Here is a 17,911-nt window from a genome sequence, read left to right as displayed (position 1 = left end):
GGCCCTGGGCTGAAGGTGGCGCTAAACCGCTGAGCCACCCGGGCTGCCCCTCAATATTTGTTGACTGAATCTGAGGAGTTGGCTCCTCTTGGCTCTGGCCTTGCTGGTTCTCTACCTTAAGCATTGCTTGCATTTCTACCCAGGTCCCAGCCACTAGAGCCATCTGGCTCAAAATCATCCATGGTCATTAGGAGATAGTAATTAGACCAACCAAATTGGAATCAGGAGCTTGGAAAAGGAATTTGGACTCAAATTTGGACGTTCCCCCCTTCTGAGCCATGGGTCCCCCATCCATGCAATCAGAATACAGTCAACCTCCAGCTCTCACATCCTTATTAACATAATGAATCAGCATCCACACGGAAGTCTTCAGTGGACACAATTCATTGTCTCATTTACTGTTACTGTTCTGTTAGCTTGCAGCTCTTGGGGGGTCCTTTTAAATCAAAACTCCTTATTCTCTGCCTCCTCCACGACTCCATGCCAGCCCAGGAAAGCATTATAGCTTCGTCCTTTTAATCTGCTGCCCCTAGGTCTTATGGAGTAGGAGGTGGGTGGCTTTGAGCAGGAAGCGGTGGAAGGAGGATGGGACAGCCTCCCACAGAGCCTCCATTCTGAGGTCAGCGAGAAGCTTTCAAAGCTAATGTCCAGAGCAGGAGGAATGGCATGGGCATTACTCACCATTTGGGATTATCTATGCCTCTGTTCCTCCACATTAACGACGCCGACAACTGAGAATTAACTGCAATTTTTCCCTAAGAAGCTCAGGATCAGGCAGGGAGTTGGAAAATCTGTGTGCTAAATCCGACGTGGTTTCTAAAAGGAACATGATGGCCATAGATCATCTACTGAACTTCCTTTCACCTCTGGCTCCTTATCTGTAAATTGTAGATAATAACCCGGGCCCAAATTAGCCAGTATAGTTTGGTCATATTACAAAAGCCTCAGAGCAACCACATGGAGGCTTAATATTCAAATGGAATTGCCGGACACTGAAGCAAGAAAGGTTTTTGATCTCTTTTACTCCTTTTGCTGAAACTTATAAGGGATTTACATGTGTCAATCTCATTTTTTCAGGGCTGAATGATCCTTACCCTGTCCATTTATTTACATAATTCCCCAAGTTCTTTAGATTCCCCTGTATCATTTTTCTTTTATGCATTTCCCCCTCCCTCCTCGATAGCAGCTCAGTTTTTCTTCTTTAAATTTCTGAACATGGGGGTTCTTCAGGGCACAAGAATCCCAGCTTTTCAAATATTATTCTTGGTATTGGCGTATGGGCAAAGGTTGAACAGATCCAGAGTTTGCATTAAAGAAGTCCTGGGAGGGAGCAAACCTCCCAGCCCATCTTTTCTTGGGAGAATCTGGTTGTCCACTGGTTGAAGGCAAGAGGGTGGTAGGGAGGCTCGGAAGGTTCCCCGGGGAAGACTCTCGCATCCTCAGAAGTGCAGGGCTGACACCATGGAAAGCTCACGTGCGTTTGGTGCCAGAAAAACCCAGGTTCAAATCCTGCCCATGCCATTCAACCAACCACGTGACCTTGGTCCCACCTGTTGGGAGAGGCGTGACGGCTTCCATTTCTGCTTGGCCTGGACCCTGGGCCTGGGACACTCCCTTACCAACAGACAGGGAGTCCTCACAGCCTGCGCTGGATTTATCACCTCATGTGGGAACGTCTGTCTCTGTTCCAGATTCAATATGCGTTTCTTTGCTCTGCTGAAGTGTGTGTGTCCAGTGGCACCTGGCCAATCCCACTGCTGAGTCTTCCCAGCAGGGAGGGAAGGGGGTCCTTTGTCTGCAGCAGGAGGGGTGCACACAGATCATAGCCCTGTGATGGCTGTGGGACGAGACCCACTGGTGGACCAATGCCCACTGCTGAAGATGACGTGGATCCGTCTCTTATGTGAGCAAAGCCTTGTTCCCTCCAGTACCTGGCCGAGTAGTGTCTTTCTTGGTAGTGTTGACACCTGCAAGCCGGGGGGCGGGTTGCAACTCTGGTGGTGGGCGTTGCTGTGCTACTTGCTCTCCTCCATGCAGTGAGACTCCTCCCCAAAAGGTGGTTTTGCTTGACATCATCTCTTACCCTTTGAGGAGGTGGTAAGGGGAAGGGAGCGGTGTGATCATACCTCATGAAACAGAAGGGGAAGTGAAGCCATGTGCATTAAGAGCCTGGCCTGGGCCCAGAGCCCGGGGCCACCAGCGCATGGCATTTATTGTTCACCTCAGCATCACTAGTTCTGTTACTGCTGCCCAGACGTGTCCATAACAACCACTATGAGCTAGACTTGAATCAAGGTGCCGCCTGCTTCCGTGAGACTTGTAGTAACATCAGTGTGAAAGTTCAGAGATCCCATGAGCCAGACAGTTTTCTGCTGCTTTGCATTTCTCCGGGAGCCCTGAGGACCAGCACTACTACACTAGCGGGTTGAGGCCAATATTAGAAATTAAGTTCCCTCGAGCTCCTTATATCAACGCAACACAACACAATTCTCTGAAATGCAACGTGACCGTGTCCCTGTAACGGTGATCTGCTTGCCTCTTCAGAGGACATCTACTCATGACTGTCTGCGTCGGGGACGTGCTAGTTCTTGGTATACATCATGCACATTTTATCTCATTGCAAAGTGCCAACGATCTTTTATGCTAAAGCTGTATTTTTCTCTTTGCTCCTCATTGTGAGGAACCAGGATAAGTTTAGATTTCCCGCAGCAGGTTTCCTGCCCTCGCCCCCACAGAGCATGGTATTTCTGACAAAGCTAGAGACAGCTGCACGTCATGTGTCACTAATGTGAGGGAAGCAGGGGACGGGGAGCCGGGGATGCAGATGGCTGTCTCCCGAGTACGCTGCTGGTCGGAACTCCCCAGGGAAGGGGCCGGCCACGCTGAAGTCCTCTGAGCCAGTTGGAGTCCCGAGGGGTTCTTCACTGCACCTTGGGTCATATTCAAGGTCTTGGGGAGCCTTCTCTTGATCTGCACTTACCCCCAATCAGTTGAAGAGGATACGCTGTTACCTCCCATCCAGCTGTCATGTGCACCAGAAATAACCTACAGGACCAACTCTGGGCTTAGAATCCATCAGTCAGCAAAAGAGAGGCGCCCGGCCCTGGGCAGCTGAGCCTGTCCCTGTGAACCCCTTCCTGTCCCCCTAGGACCCGTAGATGGGTCCTCATCTCGGTTGTCCCTGACCCCTGACCTCCAGCCCGGTCTCCCAGGGCACCATCAGGCACTTAGCTCTGACTCTCCCCAAGGCACGCTGTCATGTGTACTGATCATTTGGCCCCCGGACGTCCCCTATTGTCCTCAGACACCCAGACCCCAGGGCATTTGCTAGCGACCTCTGGTGAAGTGCTTTACAGCGTCAGGGCTGACCTTGAGCATCCCATGAGGGTGCCAGAAGCCCAGAGAGGTTGCGTTACTTGCTTGCTATCACCCAGTGAGTAAGGGGGGGGGGGGGGGAGCCAGGAATCTCCTACCTCCACCTAGCTGTGCCCCTAGCCAGGCTGTCCCTGTGTCCCATTGGCAGGACATCTGTGCGCCCCTTGCTGGCTCAGGGGACTGTGATTCCACAAGCCAGAGGGGAGTCGGGAGTTTGCTGTGGCTCCTTCCGCAGAGTCTGGACTCCTTACTGGGTCCAGAACCAGAGCGGGTGGTGACGGTTGGGGGAGGGGGTGGAAACGCTACAACCGAGCTCATAAAGGCCATGGAAAGAGTGAAATGGGGAGGAAAAAGGACAGGAAATTCCAGCAAACTCCAGGGACTGGTAATGGAGAGAAATAATGTGGCTAATTACATCTCTGAAGGCTATCTGTTCCAAAATGAATTTTTAATGAAAAAATAATGCATTCTCCCTGCTGCTTGGGTCAGGGAGGGTGGGGGACCGAGCAGAGCCTCCCAGGGCAGCCAGAGCAGTTGTGCGCACCCCGCGCCTCTCACCGCTTCACCTGTCTCCTCCCAGCATCCTCGTCCTCGGGGTGCCCGGGAAGCAGCCTTCCCCTGAAGCCACAGGCGGAGCTGGGGGCCCCCACGTGCCCAGGGCTCCAGGAACACCAACGTGGACTAAGACCTGTCGGGAACGTCCTCACCGCCTCGAAGCTTCGGGTTTTCTCCAGCAGCTCCCAGGGGCCTTCCCGGCGGATGGGGGGGGGGGTTCCTCTGCTTACTCCACTTATCTCTCCCCCACCAGCGAGTCACGGATCTCAAATCCAGGGGTGTAAAGCTCCTTATGTGAAATGAAACACTTGTCTGGAACATTCCCAACGCATCTGTTTAGTGCGTGTGGGTTTTGGGGAGTTGACGAGCCCCAATCTCCCCTCTCCCTGGGGTAACCCATAGACGAGAATAGGGAGAGAGAAGCATGAGCTTTGTTTACTTATTTATTTTTAAAGATTTTATTTACTTATTCATGAGAGAGACAGAGAGAGAGGCAGAGACACAGGCAGAGGGAGAAGCACTGATGCTGGACTCGAACCCAGGACCCCAGGATCACAACCTGAGTCAAAGGCGGACGCTCAACCACTGAGCCATGAGTTTTAGAGCCCAACCGCCCTGGGTTCAGATCTCACTATTGCAACTTGCCTGTGGTGTGACCGAGGGCAAGTGACTTGATTTTGCAGACTCCGTTTCCCTACCTCTATAGCATTTGTTGTGACGTTTGAATAATGTCTATAAGGTGCTCAGCACAGTATCTGGCACAGCCTGAGCACAAGCAGTTGTTTGGATTGTTATTATTTGCTTCGAAGCACACCCAGGCTAACCTCGAATCTCCCCACCCACCACGGGACTCTGTTCTGAGAACTCCCAGCCTGTCGCCTCTTCTGGGCTCCCAGGCAGGCCAGCAGAGCCCTCAGGGACAGCTGCGGTCACCCAGATTGCCGTGGACCCTCAGCTCAGATGGGCCGTCTGGTCAAGGCCCCAGCTCGCTCTCCAACGCGGAAGGGGCAGCAAGGCCAGAGGAGCAGGAGGCCGCTCCAGGCAGAGTGGCCAGGATGCTCCGGAACCAGGATAGCTCTGCAGCCACGAGGCCCTCGCTGGGTTCACGCTCCCGGCCACTTCCTCGCCTGTGCAAGAGTCACCCGTTCCAGCCCTCAATTGGGGAGTACACCAGCGCCCCGAAACTGCAGGGCCGATGCCTCAGCATCCACTCGTCGGCACACTCAGGCCCACGGAGACACGACCGGCCGCACTGGGACACGCGTGGCAGGAGCCGCCGCCCGCGTACACTCGCGCTTCCCAAAGCCCGGCCCAGAGCACCCAGCTTCTGCGAGGGTCTGCACTCGGCAGTGAGCACACACGAGCACACCCGTGTGCGTGGGGACGCCGGGGCGGGGGGCCGGGAGGGCACCTCGGGGCCACGGCGGCATTGGAGGTGTCCAGGCGGTTCCCCTCCCGGGAGGCCGAGCCGAGGAGGCCGAGGGCCAGGAGGGAGGCCGACCCCGGAGCAACGTGGAGGTCAGAGCTTGTGAGGCTCGGCCGGAGCCGGAGGGACCGAAGGGGACACACTGAGCGGGGACCGGGAAGTAGAGGAGGATACATCGGCTCCCCACCCTCCGGTCCAGGGCAGGGAAGGTTCTGGACTCAGACCCCCACATGCCAGCACCTGGCAGACGCGGGGAGACCCGAGCTATTTTGTCCCTACCTCATTCCCTGATCTTTCCTTTTTCTGGAACTACTCTGTCCTCCAGACTCGGGGACCCTCTGGGGAGCCCCGGCTCCCGAGGCCAGCGGCGGGCAGCTTATTCCTGGGATTCTCAGGGCACAGGCTCCCCTGCCGCTGTCGGGGGTGGGGGGGCCCACTCTGCGGGCAAGGACAAGAACGGGGACTCTTACCTCCGCTGTGTCTGAGAGTCTCGCCCTCGCTGGCTGGGGAGGGGCGGCCCTGCTGGGACAAGCCAGCACTCAGCGTGGAGGGGGCTCCCTGGATGCTACCCCGAACTCCCCACCCCGGGTGTAGCCACTAGCACACGTCACCTGGAGGCAGAAGGTCCCAGGATGCCCCCCCCCCACTCCTACCCCATGCCCCATACTCTTCCTTCCTTCCTTCTTTCCAGGGCACAGTGGCCCTGCAAGCTTCTCCCTCTGCAGTCCTCGAGGGAGCTGGGGCAGTGACGGCATAAGAATTGCTCCTGCTCCTCGTGGGCAGGCCTCACCGACCCAGGCGGCTGCTCTGCTGGCAAAGGATTTCTTTCCACTGACGGCGCTGTGCAGAGAAACACTGGCCAACAACATGAAGCCAGTCAGTGTTGGGGCGGGGGGCAATTTTTTGAGACACGATCTCAGAAAGTTCTACAACCTGACCCAACATTGACCCTGGCCCTGGCCCCAGGACTGGTCTTGATCACAGAATTTTATATTGAGCCCTAAAAATCATTTACAGCAATTCTGCTTCACGGAGAGAAATTAAGCTCCAGAGAGGCGTAGTAAGTTGCTCAAGGTCACACAGCACATCAAAGACAGACCTAGACCCAGAATCCGTGCTCCTGTCTCCTGGCCTAGTGTCTTTAGATCTCAGTACAAGGTGATGTTTTAAAGCCAGGCTTTGAAGAAAAGAGAGGAAATGCCCAAGTGAGGGGGACCCTGGTGAAATTTTAATGAAAGACTCGTGGCCGCTCTTACTTTCTGGGAGCACGGGTGTCCTTGCCCGCTCCTCCCGCTGTGGTCGGGGCAGGTGGGGGCCGGCAAGGGGTGGGTTCTGCTCCTCACCCTCACCCTCTCCCTGGTGGGCAGGGAGGCGGGCACAGGCCTGGAGTGGGCATTGCCCCCTCTGCTCGGGTCCCTGGTGGAGCAGCAGCCGCTGCAGGAGCACGTGATGCCTCTGCGCAGGGAGGCTGAGAGGAGAAGGGGCATTGATCTTTCTGCTGCTTCAAAGAGAATACAAGCCTCCCTGTCAGGGCCCTTGATCAAAGGCTCCGCGGAGGAGGTTTCCTGTGCCCCCCCTCCCCCAGGTCCTGGAGGCAGGAATCGCACTCTGTGTCGTGCCTTCCTCCAGGCCCGGCTGCAAACTGGAGAGACCCCCTCCCTTCCAGCCAGGGCCCCACGGCAGCTGCCGGGAGAGCCGGAGTTCGAATTCCCTGCCAGCCTTTTCTCCAGGCAGCTCAGCCCAAGACCAGGTCCGTGGGAACTGCTACTATCCTCATGGCACAGATGAGAAATCGAGTCATCGAGAGGTTGAGTAACTTGTCCACAGCCACGAGACGGTGGGTTGGGAAATCCTCATTCTTAATGGAATCGGGTCCCCGGGAAGCCCCCTGTGTGATGGCAGAAGTAGGTTCCTTCCTCTGGAGCCGCTAGGTCACCTGGCATGTGGAGATCCCAGCAAGAATGAAAATATTCTCTGTAAGAAAGGGGGGATGGGCCCTGTTTCTAAAATGTCTCATTTCAGACATCTGGAAAAATCCAAATTTCTTACTTATACTTGCCTCTCTGGTGGAACAGAATGCAGATTTTTCCTGCTCTTTCCCACCCCCCACCCCGCAACAGTACCCAACTCCATCTACCAGCAAATAGGACTCTCCCTTAGGTATGAAAATCCTTAAATGCTTTTTTATTAAATACAGTGCAAATTCTAAATTCCTTAACCTGGCATTCAAGGCTCTAAAAAACCTTGAGAGGCCACCTGGCCTAGTGGTTAAGAATGTGAGCTCTGGGACGAAACTTCCCAGACTAGCACCCCAGTTCTTACACCTCCTAGATTTTGACACATGGATTGTTTAGAAGTGTGTTATTTAATTTCCAGTAATTAGAGGATTTTCCAGATATCTTTCTGTTATTCTTTTTTTCTTTAAGATTTTATTTATTTATTCATGAGAGACACACACAGAGAGAGGCAGAGACACAGGCAGAGGGAGAAGAAGGCTCCTTGCAGCGAGCCTGATGGGGGACTCCATCCCAGGACCCCGGGATCATACCCTGAGCCAAAGGCAGATGCTCAACCACTGAGTCACCCAGATGCCCCCCCTTTTTGGCTTTTTTTTTAGAAAAGATTTTATTTATTCATTCATGAGACACACACAGAGAGAGAGAGAGAGAGAGAGAGAGAGAGAGAGAAGCAGAGACAGGCAGAGGGAGAAGCAGACTCCATGCAGGGAGCCCAACATGGGACTCTATCCTGGGTCTCCAGGATCATGCCCTGGGCTGAAGACAGCGCTAAACTGCTGAGCCACCGGGGCTGCCTGGCTTTTTTTTTTTTTTTTTTTTTTTTTTTACTATATCTTCTTTTTTTAAAAAAATATTTTATTCATTTATTCATGAGATACACAGAGAGAGGGAGAGAGAGGCAGAGACACAGGCAGAGGGAGAAGCAGGCTCCACGCAGGTAGCCTGACATGGGACTCGATCCCAGGTCTCCAGGATCACACCCCGTGCTGAAGGCAGATGCCGAACCGCTGAGCCACCCAGGGATCCCCTACTATATCTTCTTATATATGTTTTTTAAGTGGTTGTTTTAGGGATTGTGATGCACATACCTAATTCATCATCATGATCTACTTAGAGTTCATAACTTACAACCTCAATGAAATATATGACCCTTGAGGCCATGTAGGCTGCCCCCGCCCCACACTGCAGCTGCTGTATGCAGGAAGTTTATATACACCAAAAACTCCATTAGACAATATTACCATTTTTGCTTGCAGCGGTCATGCACATTTTCAAGTACTTAAGAGAGAGAAAATAGTTTATCATATTTGCCTAACTATTCTCATTTTTATTCCTTTTCTTTTATTCCTAAAGTCCCAAGTTTCTTTCTAGTATCACTTTCTTTTTTCTTTTTCTTTTTTTAAAGATTATTTATTTATTTATTTATTCATGAGAGACACAGAGAGAGAGAGAGGCAGAGACACAGGCAGAGGGAGAAGCAGGCTCCATGCAGGGAGCCCAATGTGGGACTTGATCCCAGCACCCCAGGATCATGACCTGAGCCAAAGGCAAGATGCTCAGCCACTGAGCTGCCCAGATGCCCTCTTCCCTTTTTCTTTCTTTTTTTTTTAAATTTATTTTTTATCGATGTTCAATTTGCCCTCTTCCCTTTTTCTTAAAGAATTTCTTCTAACATTTCTTTTAGAGCTGGAAGGCTGTCAAAGAATTCCCTTGGTTTTTCTTCCTCTGAAAATGTGTTTTTTTGGGAGGGTACTTAGAAAAGATATTTTCACTGGGTATAGAATTCTGGGTTGACAATTCTTTCCTTTCATCACTTTTTTTTTTTTTTAAAGATTCATTTATTTGAGAGAGACAGAGATATTGAGAGAAAGCACAAGTATGGAGGAGAGGAAGAAGCAGGCTTCCCACTGAGCAGGGAGCCTGATGTGGGCCTTGATCCCAAGGCCCTGAGATCATGACCTGAGCCAAAGGCAAATGCTTAACCTACTGAGCCACCAAGCTGGCTCCACCTACTTTAGTGATATTGTTCCACTGTCTCCTGACCTCCATGGTTCCTGATGAGAAATCTATAATCATTTTAATTCTTGTTTCCCTGTAGGTAATGTATTTCTTTCCTCTGCCTGTTTACAAAAATTTTTTTCTTTATCCTTGATTTTCATTAGTTTGATTAAGATGTATTCAGGTCAGTTTTCTTTGAATTTATCCTTTTTGAGAGTTTACTGAATTTTTTGCACTTGTAAATTTCTGTCCTTCCACCCAATTTGGGATATTTTCAGCTAGGACTTCTTCAAATCCCCCCCCCCCCCCCCCCGCACCAAGCTTTTTCTCCTCTCTGTCTGGGGACCCCAATGACATGAATGTTAGATCTTTTAATATTGTCTTATAAGTCCCTCAAAGTCTAGCCATTATTTTTCCAATCCCTTTTTAACCTCTATTGTTCAGATTAGATAATTTCTATGCATCTATTTTCAAGTTCACTGACTCTTTTCTTCTGTCATCTCCATTTTGCTATTGGGCCCACAGAGTGAGTTTTTATATTTCAGTTATTGAATTTTTATATTACAAAATTTAATTATGTAAAATAAGTTATAAGATTTCCCTTTGGTTCTTCTTGATAGTTTTCATTTTGTTCCTGACAGTTTCAGTCTTTCCATTCATTTCACAATCATTCTTCCTTACTTCTTGGATTATAGTTATAATAGCTGCTTTAAAGTCTCTGTGTGATAATGCCACCATCTGGTCATCTGGAGGCCAGTATTTATTGTCTTTTCCTTTGAGAGTAGTTGAGATTTCCTTGGTTTTTCATTTGTAATTTGGGGCATTTTGTAATCAACCTTATTTGTTTCAGACCATGAGTCCTCACCTGCCTTTTGTGTTGAGTTAATTCTACACATTCACAGCTCAAGGAAGAGTCTAGGACTTCACACACAGATTCGAGAAAATCTCTTCCCCAGCTCTCTGTGATTGCCCTTGCATTCTCTGGCTCCCCACCTCCTGGTTGTTGGGCTAGAACTTGAGTATTTGGCCTTTCCTAGTGTCATATGTTTCTTTTGGGTGCAGTGGGATAAAAAAAGAGGAAAAAAACACCAACAGAACTTTTCTATATTCCTCATAGGAGCCCCTTTTCTCAGCCTCTCCAATTGAGAACAGTTTTCTCTCAGAATTTAGGTCCTGTATGTTCAATGGTGCAGAAGTATAGCTTCATGACTGGGGCTCCCCTTGCTGCATACCCTGGACAGTAAAAGAGAAATGATTGAGATTATTCTCTCCATCCCATTCTCTATCTTGCAGGTCCCCCAGTCCTCCAGTCAGAAAGAGAGGGGTTCTCTTCAGGCTTTTTCTGTTTGTGCCCACTGCACAGATATGGGTTCAGGATCTCTAGAGTCCATGTTGGGAGGGATGGGAAGGAAGAAACCCAGGAATCACATTGCCATATTGGTCAATATTTAGTGTTTATTGCTTTGTCCAATCCACCTGCTTTTATTTATTTTTCAGAGTCCATTGATAGTACTGAATGTATTTGTTCTAGGGTTCTTACCTGCAATCAATGGGAGAGAGAGGATAAAGTGTGGTTACTCCATCTTAATAGTAACCAGAGGCCTGTAGACAAGTAATTTTAAGGAATAATTTGACTAATTTTTTTAACAGTATTGCAATATTTAAGAGAATTTCAAAGTCAACATATTTATAAATTTAATTTATTAGATTTACAACAGTTTTTCAAGTATATGATGCAAAGGTTATGCTTGTTCAATTAGACGTTTAAGTTACTTAGGAAAATTAAATATATGAAATGTTCAAATGTAGTTGAAATTGTTTAAACAAGTTTAATTAAATTGTAAATGGCACTAAGGAAGTTTAGTGTTTCAACTTGAGTTGATAAAACTTTAATTGAAGAAAAGGTGAAGGTTTTGCTCTTATTATATTACATTTATAAATAGAACAGTAAGATTGGTAAGTGGAACTTAATCCTTAAGAAAAGCTCTGTTTTAAAATATGTATCCTTAGTAAATTGAATATTAATTTTTAAAAAGTAACTAAAATAGTATTTCTGTGTGCTCCTCATCACCCCACATACACACCAAAGAAGCTTCATTGACAGGGGCTTATGTCGTCCACAGACAGCAATGTCACTCCTAGGCAACTCCCATTGTTGGAAAGATGTCTGTCTTTCTACCTGAAATCCATGGGTAGTGTAGACAGTCACAAGTGCTGAAGACAGATTGATGAGTTACTTTATTCCTCTGAGACTCAATTTCCTTATCTGCAAAATGAGAATGAAAAAGGACCTACCTCAAAGGTTTGTTTTGAAGATGAAATAAGATGATGTAGGTAAAGTGCATGTGTACATGCATCTGTGTGTGAAGTGCTTCACATAGAAAACTCCAGGAGTCGTAGTAGAAACAGGTGGCAGTAATAGTAAAAAGTGCTGCTGTTGCTGGTGGTGTTATCCTCAGAACCATTTCCCAGGGGCACCAAGCCTGGAACAGGGAGAGGCCAAGAGAAAGCCAAACTGAAGTGGGGTGCTGACAGTAAGACCATTGCTCCTATGCCACTGCATGGCTGCCCCTTCCCTGGCCCAGCCATTTCTGATGACTCAGACAGTTATCTGGTGGTGCCAGGGGGTGGTTGAAAGATGCAGATCTTTGGCCTCAGAAAGGCCTGTGTTCAGACCCCAGCTCTGCCTTTCTTCTTGGGTGGCTTGAGAAAGTTGTCCAGACTCTCCAAGCCCCCATTCCTTCACCTCTCCATGGCATGGAGCTGAGGGTCATGAACTCATAGGATGGATTTAGGTTTTAAATGAGTTCTTGTGCAGTGTCGAGCATGACACCTCACATGCGGCAGGCTTGTACATACACAGAGGTTAGCTTGCATCTCCACAGTGTAAGTTTTATTTCAAAGTGGATTCTTTGGCTGCAGGCAACCCAGTTGCCTACACTGACCCAGGTTATCTGGTTAGCTTGTCGACATTGACTCGCCTGAGGAACAGGAGGCCCATCTTCTAGTCATGGGCCTTGACACTTAGGTCAAACCTTTCCCCTCCCTGGGACTCGGTTTTCTTATCTCTAGATTGGGTACGAGAGTCCCCATCCTGCCCCCACTGTGCCCACATGGCTCATATGGCCGGTGGATGTGGAGGGCTTAGTTCTGAAGGGTAATTTGCCCTGAGAGACTCAGGAGATCTATGGACAGAACAGAATTCTTGGTTTCTTCTTACCCTGACAAAAAGCTGGATGCCTTGTGCTTCCAAGGGCTGGTGTTTGGCCTCCATTCCAGTCAAGCTGGAGGGTGGAAGCAGGCAGCCACTTGCAAGCTTGAGTTCTGGGTCACCTGTACATCAGCCCTGGGTCCCCTCTTTTAAGCAGAGATTGCTGTGGCAGGACCAGATGGGGAACTCTTAGGGCATCAGTACCACCCTGTCTCTGCTCAAACTCCCCACAGCCACCATTGGCTCCCTTGCTGCTGGACTTCTATGCATGGGGTCTGTTCCTTAGATCCGGGACAAGCAGTGAGAACCTCCTCTGGAGTTTGGTTCTCCTGTGTCTGGGCATTGTGACCTGTGTTGGCCAAGCCAATGCTCACTTCAGTAGCATATGGATCCTTGAAGGTCATATCGAGCTCTCCCCTTCCTCCAGAAAACCTTCCCAGCTCCTCTAACGCACACCACCCTCTTCCTCCCCAGAAAGTCCAAGCCAGCTCCTGCTCATACTCTGTCTTGCCCTGGACTCTTACTGTTCTCTGAGTGGCCCTGTCACTTATCCATATCCCAGGTGGAGAGCTTCTAAAGGGAAGGCCCAGAACCTCCTTTTCTAGTTTGCTGACAGCCCCATCCTGGGATGGCACAGAGGACCTCTGGCTGCTTGGGGGCCCGTGAAGGAAAGCATGGCAGCAGGGACAGAGATCAGGTTCTGGCTGTGCTCCTCAGAGGTTTCTTTTTTGCTGCAAAGAGGTTGCAAAGGAGGGGCATGCCCCACAATGAGGCCCAAAGCACATTGGGACCACTCTCTGGTCTCAATAATGCAAACATCTTGTGTGTATAGAGGGCCTCATTGATTTAGATTTCTCTCATCTCATTTAGCAGAATGGGCTTGATGGCTTCTTGCCTGCAGAAGAGATAACCAGGTATCCTGGTGTTCAAGACAGGTGAAGTTCCCAAGGCACCGAGGTACCAAGGTCAAACACCCCGACTAGAAGCTCTCGTTCAACTTCTAGCCTCTTAATCTCTGTCTCTGACTTGCACTGAGGTGGGGTGGGAGGCGATGTGGGAACCGAGCAGTGCGTGAACACCACCCACAGCCTCTGTGTGCTTACTTCAAGGCTTCTCTGCCAGAGAGAGGGGCAGACAAGGAAGGAGGAGGGCAGACAAGCAAAGCTGGAGACTGCATCCAGTCTGCCCCTCATCACCTGTGGTGGATGGTACCTGGAAGCCTTGAGGGGCTGGGCAGATGTGTGTGCAGACCTGGTGTTCCTCCACCCTGAAGCTCCAGCCCCAGCCATAGACCCCATGAACTTATATCCCATGTTCCTTCCTGGGGTCCCAGGGAGACACATGATGTGAGCATCTCTGGAGTTTCCCCAGCTCCATAGAAGAGCCTAGAAGTAAGGTTGGAGCAAGCAGCGACATTGGCTAGAGCCTGTGATCTAGCTCCAAGCCCCCTGCCTCCCTTCCTACTCTGTAGCCCAGAAAGCTTTGCTCTCTAGGCAGGTACCAGGCTGGCTCTCTGGCTTCTAAAATCTCTCATCCTTATTTATGGTAAGCTGAGGTGTAAAGGTCTTCCCCTCTCCAGATAATTTTGCATTGGCTTATTTTCCTCCTGCCTTTTCTCACTTGACTCTAGCACAGGAAATACAGTCAGCATTCCTTCCTACGGGCCCAGCAGAAGCTGCCGGGAGAGGAGCCTTTGTGGATGTGTGTGGATGTGTGTGTGTGTGTGTGTGTGTGTGTGTGTGTGTGTAAGACAGAGGGAGAGAGAGAGAGAGAGAGAATGAGAGACAGAGAAAGAGACAGAGACAAACAGAGAGAGACTGAGAGAAAGAGAATTTCCTGAAGACAGGCCAGGCCTCCCCTATCAGGCAGGCAGAGACCAGCCTTGCCCAACAGATCTTTTAGGAGAGGGGACTCCCACCATCAAGGTCTCATCAGTCCCACTGGCAGGTTCAGGAAGTGGAGGATGCTGCGGTCAAAGGAAGCCAGGCCAACTCATTAGCCATGACCGTTCAAAGACTTGGGCAGAGTTGCCAGCAGGTGGGAAGCTCTGACATGGTGCTGTGAGGAGTGATGGGAGGAACCAGGCTGGAGCAGGCAGCCAGAGGGCTAGACATATAGGCAAACCTCATAGATACTCAGCATTGGCAGGGAGTGGGGTGATGAGTCAGCACAATCCTTTATTATGCAGATGGGGAAACTGAGGCTCAGAGGGGGGCAGGGTCCTGCTAAATGCTGCAAAGCAAGACAGAGGACTAAAAATAGGCGTTTAGATTTCAATTTAGGTTTGTGGTTGTTGTTTTTAATTTTTTAATGTAGTTATTTATTTATTTTAAAGATTTTATTTATTTATTCATGAGAGACACAGAGAGAGAGGCAGAGACACAGGCAGAGGGAGCAGCAGGATACCCTGCAGGGAGCCTGATGTGGGACTCAATCCCAGGACCCCAGAATCACGACCTGAGCCAAAGGCAGATGCTCAACCACTGAGTCACCTAGGTGCCCCTATCGTTTTTTTAAAATACAAAATATCTTGTCATGTTGTCCCAAAATCAATAGCTAGAAAATGTATTGATCTCGATGTTCTGACCACTTCCCAGACGCTTCTGGGTACAAGGCCACGTGCTGAGGCTCTGGGAGATTTAGGATTACATGGGAACTGCTCCTTCAATGGCCAGGCAAGACCCACTTATTTGGGTTGATGACTGTGAAGGAGAATGTGTCTCCATAAAGCTACAGGCAGTGCACAGTGGAATGAGGGGGATAGTGACAGACAAATGGGGGGATTTTCCTTACTTTACCTTACCTCATTCCCAAAAGGTTTATGGTGGCTGTGAGGCTGTGAGCCTCAACAGCTTTCCAGGGTATGGACCTGACCTTGAAGGGTAAACAGGATCCAAAGGGGACAAATGGAGACAGGCATTCCAGAGGCAAGAAGCAGGTTGTACACAGATCTAGGACAGGTGCAAGGCCTGGCAAAGCCCCAAGGGTTGGAATTGGAGGGGTGGTGGATGGCACAGAGGGAAGGTGGACCCTGTTGAGACTCCCTATTTGCCCACCACCCCACTGAGGGTACAGGTGTGGATGAGCCTGCCTCCCCACGGGCTGATCTCTTTGTCTGGCCTTAGTCACTGGGTTGTCACAATGATGCTGCTAACAAACTTCTCAGAATCAGTGACTTGAAATAATGAGCATTGAGTTGGTCAGCAATTTAGGCTGGGCTCTGCTCGGTGGTTCTTCAGTTCTCAGTAGGGCTTGCCCCCAGCCCTGGGGTTGGACTGGCTATTGGCTGACCCAGGCTAGCCTTGGCTGGGGGCACTAAGATGGCTTCAATGTATTTTATCTTCTAGCAGGCTAGCTTGGGCATGTTGTCACAGGGATGACAGCACATAAGAAGGCAGGTTTTGGAGTGAAAGCCCATTTTATTTTAATTTTTTTAAAAAAAGACTTTATTTTTAAGTAATCTTTATGCCTAACATAGACTTAAACTTACAACCCCAGATCAACAGTCCAATGCTCCACCAACTGAGCCAACCAGGTGCGACCGGGGCGGGGGCGCCCATTTTAAGCTCTCTGCTTGGGACCTGTCTGCTAGCATCCTATTGGCCAAGGCAAGTTACATGACTGGCCCAGAGTCAGGGTTCCAGTAGGTGGAGAAAGGCAGTACAAAATCACATGGTAAAGGGCAGGGATCCCTGGACGTGACCCAGTGCAGTCATTTCCATCCAGCATTGGCACAAGCATCCACACCCACTGCCCTGGAGAGCATAGCATAAGCCTCCTGGGCCTACTTCAGATCCTGTCTTCTCCGGGGAGCTCTCCTTGTTGACCTGGCCCTCAGACTAGCTCAGCAGCAAGGGCTCAGGTGGTTGTATGTGTGTGTTTGTAACCGTGTGAGTGTGCATGTGTGAAGAATGGGGTGTATTGGGTAAGCATCTGTTCGTGTACATCTGTGTGTATATGTGACTGTGCGTTGGTGTGAATGCATGATAAGTATAGCTGAATGTGTGCATGCACGTGTGGATGCGTGTGTGTGTGTTGCTGCCTCAACCAGATGGTGGGAAGTGGTAAGGGGCTGCGTGTTTCTTCATCATCTCCTTGTGCTGGGCTGTGGAGAACGGAGGTGAATCAGCCAGGTCCCCAGGTCTCCAGGAGACCCAGTTTTCTACAGAAGACACTCCTGCCAGCAGTGATAACCCAGCATGGCAAAGACTAGGACACAAGAGCACCGGGCACAGAGAGAGACGAGGGCAGCACTGGGCCCTACCTGGCAGCCAGAAAAGGCTTTCTGAAGACGGTGAAGCCTGAATGGCGTCTAGAAGCTCAGCAGGGGAATGAGCACAGCAGTAGTTTAGGAAAGGTTGGGAGAACCCGTTCCCTGCTGAGGGAATAGCGTGACAAAGGCCTAGTGATGCAAACAGGTGGACATGTTTGAGGAATGGCTGTGGCTGCGTGTGCTTAGGTCCAGGAGGTATGCTGGGGACAGTAGGGATAAGCCTGGAGAGGTCAACAGGGGCTTGTCCCCACACCTTGGGACGAGGGACTCTGAGCTAGACAGCTCGTTCTAGGGTGGGTAATGCAGACCAGAGGCCGGAAGACGGTGTGTGACAATTCAGGGGTTGAGAGGAGGAAGGTCTGAATCAGGCAGAGAGAGTGGAACCAAGAGCAGTGATTTAGAATCTGCAGGACTTAGTGACCTGTGAAGTGTGGTCCCCAAGGCAAAGATGTTCTAGACCTAGGGTTTGGCGGCTAGAGCTGAGGGCATGGTGTTCCCCTGAGGTCTAAGAGGTGAGAAGACTTGGTGCCGGGAGACTGCCTGCTGGTTAGAAGCCAGTTAGACATGCGTCAGGTCAGTTTGGGAATGAGGGTCCCCAGAGGTCAGGGTCCTGGACTCCGGGGCTGGGCCTGGGCTGCGGATAGGCTCTGGGGCCCTGTCTCCACACAGCACCTGCCCAAAGCCCCCAGTGCCAGGGCAGCACTGCTCTCCCCTCTTAAGCAGCCTGGCACAGCCTGTGTGCCCCCGCCTGCTTCTTCATCGGGCACATCCTGACACAACAGTGCTGCTGACAAAGAGCAGAGGGATCCGAACATGCCACCAAGGGAAGGAGGCATCAAAATGCTTTCCTAGACCTGAGGTCTCTCCCCAGCTCCAAAGCCTGCTTCAGACACCCAACTCACATCACAGGCCTGGGGGACCAACTGATCACTGGAGAGACCCCGAGTCACCTGTTCCTCAGCTAGGTGGCTTCAAAGCTTAGTCCCACCTATCACCTGAGAACCTTTGCCATCCTCTCCCCTGAGCCTCTGGCTGACATTCTTTGCTCCCCCCAG

General features: G+C 50.3%; 1 long non-coding RNA gene across 1 annotated transcript; it reads right to left on the bottom strand.

Moving 5' to 3' along the window:
* Positions 1-10,809: 10,809 nt before the first annotated feature.
* On the bottom strand, positions 10,810-15,652 carry LOC144302905 (uncharacterized). The gene is made up of 4 exons (XR_013369903.1): positions 15,387-15,652; positions 11,668-11,855; positions 11,457-11,551; positions 10,810-10,912 (listed from the first exon to the last, which is right to left on the bottom strand). It is a non-coding gene; the product is annotated as an uncharacterized LOC144302905 (long non-coding RNA).
* Positions 15,653-17,911: the final 2,259 nt, after the last annotated feature.

This window comes from Canis aureus, chromosome 32 (genome assembly GCF_053574225.1).
Source record: "Canis aureus isolate CA01 chromosome 32, VMU_Caureus_v.1.0, whole genome shotgun sequence".
Classification (NCBI taxonomy): Eukaryota; Metazoa; Chordata; class Mammalia; order Carnivora; family Canidae; genus Canis; species Canis aureus.
This window is presented reverse-complemented; position numbering and strand designations above follow the sequence as displayed.